This window comes from Lampetra planeri, chromosome 53 (assembly GCF_965212315.1).
Source record: "Lampetra planeri chromosome 53, kcLamPlan1.2.h2, whole genome shotgun sequence".
NCBI lineage: Eukaryota > Metazoa > Chordata > Hyperoartia > Petromyzontiformes > Petromyzontidae > Lampetra > Lampetra planeri.
In genome coordinates this window covers 9,020,032-9,026,297 of record NC_136159.1, presented here as the reverse complement: position 1 = coordinate 9,026,297, position 6,266 = coordinate 9,020,032, and positions in this window count along the sequence as shown.

Here is a 6,266-nt window from a genome sequence, read left to right as displayed (position 1 = left end):
ATTCGGGGGTGGTTGGCATGCGCGACAGAGCGTCCGCGTTGGTGTGGCGAACGCCCTTACGGTACGTGGTCTCAAAATCAAAATCCTGGAGAACCTCCAGCCATCGAGACAATTGTCCCGATGGTTGTTGGACTCGCAGGGCGTACTATAGCGCCGCATGGTCTGTACGGACGGTGAAACGCTGCCCGTACAGATATGGCCGGTACTGCTGGATGAAATAGACAATTGCCAGCAGTTCCCGACGGGTGACACAATATCGTTGCTCCGCTGGAGACAACACTCGACTACCGTACGCGACCACCCGTTCCACGCCCTCAACCACCTGGGAAAGCACGCCCCCAATACCTGTGTTGCTTGCGTCGGTATCGAGCACAAAGGGTTTTGAAAAATCGGGATAAACCAGGGGAGGGGCATTAACCAGAGCATCCCGAAGGGAGCGGAACGCAGCCTCCTCCTCCTGTCCCCAATGGAAGCGGACCCCCTTTGACGTCAAAGCGTGCAGGGGCTTAGCAATGGTGGCAAAGTCCGCGACAAAGCGTCGGTAATATGACGCGAAGCCAACGAAGCTCCTGACCTCTCCCACCGAGGTGGGAGTCGGCCAGGAGCTGACGCACTGCGTTTTGGCGGGATCGGTAGCAATACCCGAGCGTCCAACGATGTGCCCCAAATAACGTACCGATTCGCGCAATAAATTACACTTTTGGGGTCTAAATTTCAAATTAGCAGCCCGCATTTTGAGGAAAACGGCCCGCAACCTCTGGAGATGCTCGTCAAATGTTCTGCTAAAGACGATAACGTCATCCAAATAGATTAAACACGAATCCCACTGCAATCCAGCCAAAACCAATTCCATCAATCGCTGGAAAGTCGCCGGCGCCGAGTGTAATCCCATCGGCAACCGGTTAAATTGGAAGAGACCATGTGGTGTACGGAATGCAGTTTTAGGCTTAGATTCATCGTCCAGAGGAAGCTGCCAGAATCCCGAAAGCAAATCCAATGTGGAGAAGAATCGCGCCCACGCCAAGGCGTCCAGCGATTCGTCAATACGGGGAAGCGGGTATGCGTCAGCAACGGAAATTTTGTTGAGGCGGCGAAAATCGACGCAAAACCGCAACGATCCATCCTGTTTCTTAACCAGAACGATCGGCGCTCCCCACGGGCTGGTAGAGGGAGAAATGATGTCGGCGGCTAACATGTCATCAACAGCCGATTTGACACGGTCCTTCTCGGCGGGACTCAGCCGGAAGGGATTTTGGCGTATGGGCGCGCTGTCACCTGTATCAATATGGTGACGCAGCAAATGGGTACAGCCTAAATCGAATTTGTTCTGACTGAACACGTCGGCAAATTCGCGCAGGAGTGTCCTAAGTTTTTGACGCTCTACATCCGACAGGTCCGTCGATCCCGCACAAAGCGCCTCAAGCCACCCTTCATCGGTGTCCGAATGTGGAAGCGGCAGAGTGGCAGTGCCAACGTGATTGGCGACAGGTTCCTCGCAGGGCACCGGCGTTGCGTGAGCATGCACGGTCCCTTGAGGAATTACCACGGCCTGCGACCCCACATTGAGGACCGCGATGAAAGGGTCCCCGTCCCCCCTTACGATGGTCTGGGCGGGAATCAAATGCGGCCCGCTAACCCCGGCCCTAGATGGCCCCAGCAGGACACCCTGGTCCCCAACACCCTTAGCGAAGGGCCTACAAAGTTTTAGGGGCACCAACATTTGTGCCCCCGGCGGCACGCGAACCGTTTGAACGACAAACGCCGGTACCGTCGCGAACGCCGACCAAGCCGCAGTAGGGGAAGGCAAAAACGCCATCCGTCGTCCCGACGGGAGCTCAATGCAACCTTGATCAATCAAAATCCGAATTGGCATTTTGCCCAAGAAGTCCGTCCCCAGCAGGCACGGAACCGCCAGCGAGGAGGAAACAAAAATGGGGCCGGACAATTTAATATCACCGATCGAAATTTGTGCGCGAATCTGACCCATGATACCCAATGAGCCCCCGTTAGCAGCGTAGAATGGGACATTAACCGGTAGCAAAGGACGACTCTGGACGGGGAGAATGTTGTATATGAGTTCCGAAATGATAGTCGCCGACGCTCCTGTATCGACGAGGATACTCACTTCGACCCCGTCAATGTGCCCTACTACGGCCGACGACCCCGACGACGCCGCCACAACGCGGTGGGCCAACACGGACCACTGCCTGGGTTCGATTTGGGTCCCCATAGTGGTGCGTGTTGGCCCGACGGTGCGCAATGTTGGCCCCCCGTTCGTTGCGGTGTGCTTGTGTGTAACGGGTGTGTGCTTTGGCCAAACATGTGGGGTGCCGCGACTCGCCGGGTCATGTTGATGGAGCTTGGAAGGAGGAGGAGGGCCGGCGTCCCGGCGAGGCGTCGTCCCCCGCTGTCGAGGAGAGCGGCACCCCGAGGCGACGTGGCCCCGGATGCCGCAGTAATAGCAGCGCGGGAGCGCAGGCGGTGATGACGGACGGTCGGAGCGGCCCGACCCATCCCGGCCCGCCCGTACTCCCACCCTCTGCTGCTGTCGGAAGTCGGCGGCGTAGACCTCCTCCGTCGGGGGGGTGACGGCAGCCACCGTACGCCCGGCCGCTGCCCTGCTGGCCTTCCGTCGCTGTGACAGGAGGTTAGCGTGGAGGAGCTGCGCCGCCTGGAGGGAACCCATCTCAGTGTCCTCCTGTGCGACGATGGCGATGTCCAGGTCGTCCGCCAGCAGAAGAATTTTCTCAGTGACCATCGCGTCCACGCCTTGGTCATCCATACGAGGGAAGGCCGTCTTTGCCAACGCCAGAAGGCTCGTACGGTAGGCGAGGGGCGACTCCTTTGCACCCCGCTGGCGATCGTAAAATCGCTGTCTGCATTCCGCCGAAGGTCCGTAGACCCCAGCCAGCAACTGCAGCACCATCTGAAGAGTGGAGCGCTTGTCCCTCGGTGCCGACGTAAGAGCGGCGAGGGCGTCGCCGTCGAGGAGCGCCGGCAGCGCGCAGAGGGCTTCGGCGTCCGACCACCCCGCCATTTCTTGGTGTGCGAGGAAGCGCCGCTGGAACCCCCCCCAGTCGCCCTCCTCAGCTACAAACTCTTTCAGCGGGGGCAGCCTTTGGTGTAGCGCAGCGATCGCCGTGGAGGCCCGCGCTTTGCTGTCCCCGCAACTCGGCTGAGCGTCGGCACGAACGACAGATGGAATCGCCTGTCGCGCTGATGGTGACGCTCCGTCCGTTGGTGGTGACGCGGCAGCCCCTGCGAGGCCGATGTCGGACCCCAGGTTGAGGCTGGCCACGCCCTCGGCAGCTGCTGCGGCGATGGCGGGAGATTCAAAGTTGTAGTCAGTAGAAATGGCGGGAAGGCGCAACGGTCGTCGGCCGTCCTCGCCCCGCGGCGGTCCAGCAGTCCCCAGCCGAGTGATGCTCTCGAGTGTGGCGGCAGCAGCATACAGCAGCTCCGCCAGCCTCGCGTGCGCCAGCCGAAGTCCGTCGGATGGCGACTCCCCTTCCTCCCGATGCCCCGGTAAGGATGCATTCGGCCCCGGCTGCTCGTTGCCTCCATCAGCCGTCTCTGGCACCGCACTTCCCGCGGTGTCCTCCGCCTCCTGCACCCCGGCCCGAGCTGTTCGGCGCGTGTCCATGTTCGTTGTTGTTCACTTCTGTCACCAGATGTAGTACCGTTGAGGACGCGTGGACACCCGAGTAGAGGCACACGTATTTATTTCACAACAGTCACTGGGGACATACAGTACTGGAGGGGGTATCGGCCCCCTCACCCGGATAGCTGGGAACACACGGCTAGCTACCCCTAGCCTGCCTCCTAATCCTCCAAATACTGGGCTAGGGGAGGCTGTCTGGCCCGACACTGGTCAGTCGGGCTACGGTACCCGGAGTCCCAGAGCACTGGCTCTGGTTCACGGGACCACGCCGCTGGCTCGGTCCTGCGCGGCCCTGACAAGGGCGGCGTCCCAGGGGAGTCCAGGGCTCTAGCTAGGCAGTCTTCGGTCTTCAAGAGTTTACTTAAACATTCTGCCCCGAGCCCTCTGACACATCCCCCTTTATACTCCACCCCCGCTGAGGGGTGGGGCCCTGGGCTGCCTGGTGCGGACGTCGTTGAGAGCACCCCCCCCGTGTACTCACGTAGCCCCGCCCACTGTGTTTGTTTCCCATAAGCTGCCATGCATAACGGCTCTCTCTCTAACACCCCTACACATACAGCTCCTCCGTAACACCCCTACACCTATGTAATAAACCTCTTGGAGACGGCTTGTGGAATCGGTCCTCAGTTCACAAACACTCCACGTTGCTGGCAGGCAACGGGAAGCGGGCAGACAGCCCACAAGAGACGCCGAATGTTCCAGATTCCCCATCAACTCCCGGGACCACGCCCCTTACTTGTCTTCCCATTGGCTGAGGCCAAGACCAGCAGAACCAATCACCCTAGCTGACATCCCGTGATCACGCCGAGGCCATGCTCCCAGGCTCTCCCCCCATTGGCTGTAAAGTGGGACCGGCAGAGCCGATCACCACGTGAGCCGGACATAGCCTCTTATTACACCTATATAACCTCTTACCACGGCATCTCTCTCCCACTTCAGCAAAAACAAATCTTGCTGTGGTGTTCCCACCTGATGATGATTGCTTGTGTTGCAATCGAAACGTCATGATTTTTTTTATACCTATGTGGCTTTACCGAAAAACCAAAGAGTACCTTAATTGACTATGATGTTTCCATCCTACCTGCCTATGTCAGCTGTTATTTCCGACTCTCTGAGTACGTCGTACATCACCAGGTTATATATCTGTGAGGCGGCCCAGCCACAGGAGGATCCCCGCCACTTCTGGTAGCTAGGACCGTCTCACATTGACATGCTAATCTCTCACATTTACGTTCACGTGCAAGTTCCTTCTCTAGCTCTGCCCACTTACCCTTGGGTTGAGCCCACCCACATCCTATATCGACTCTTGTTGCAGCAGCTCTTTCTGCTATGTCAGCAGTTCTCCTGCTGTAACTGTTCCAGCTGATGAGGATCGCTTGTGTTGCGATCGAAACGTCGTGATTGATTTTATTTTTTTGTTGCAGCAGCTCTTTCTGCTATGTCAGCAGTTCTCCTGCTGTAACTGTTCCAGCTGATGACGATCGCTTGTGTTGCGATCGAAACGTCGTGATTGATTTTATTTTATACCTACGTGACTTTACCGAAAAAACCAAAGAGTAGATATATTTTCCATGTTTCGACAGGTCTTTGTTTGAGTTAATTCGTTTCTGTGTGAGTCTATGGATCTATGTGTGAGTTTTGGGTCTCTATATGAGTCTATGGGTCTGTGTGAGTCTATGGGTCTATGTGCGAGTCTTTGGGTCTTTGTGTGGTGCACATAGCCTGGCATGTGAGTGGGGGGTACCGTACCCCTGTGTGTGTGTGGGTGGGGTACCGTAACCCTGTGCGAGGGGATCTTTCCCCCCCGGGGCAGAGAGAGGATCATGAAGGTGGACCTGGAAGTCTCGGCTTGGGAGACAAACCATTCTCCTCCTGCATCTTGTTGTTGTGCTGGGGGGTGGGGGTGTGGAGAGAGAGGAAGGGAGGAGGAAGAGAGGAAACTAAACTATTTATATTTTACCAGGTAAGGCCCACCGAGCTACACAGGGAAAATGCCATAAATGATAGATCAACCAAGTAGCTTATCATCACGTCGACATTTATAGAAACCAAACAATCTGAACACGACCACGGGTAGAGAGAGAGACACGCAAACTAAAAATATACAGCAGGTGAGGGTAGGGATCGCACCCACGAACTTCTGTATAACAGGCGAGGTAGTTAAGGGAGAAAGGAGAGGGAGGTAGAAAGAGTGGGGGAGAGTGAGAGAGAGAGAGGGGGGAAGAGTGGGTAAAGGGAGGGAGGAAGAATAAGTGAGTATTGCTTGCACTCACCATGATACAGTCACCATCACATCCACACTGTCACATACCATCACTCACATACTCACTACGATACTCACACACCCACACACATTCACCCATATAAACACACCCCTACCATCCAACTCACACACACGACATAATAGTCACACACGATATAATAGTCACACACTCACAACCCCACAAACTCACGACAATGGTCACCATTCACCACGATGTGGCGGTGATATCATAACAACCCAGGTGCTATGGGTTGACTGCTGTACCAGACTAAATGCAGGAGGAGAAGGTCACGAGGCAGATCCAGGTGCCATGGGTTAACTGCTGTGCCAGGCTAGGTGCAG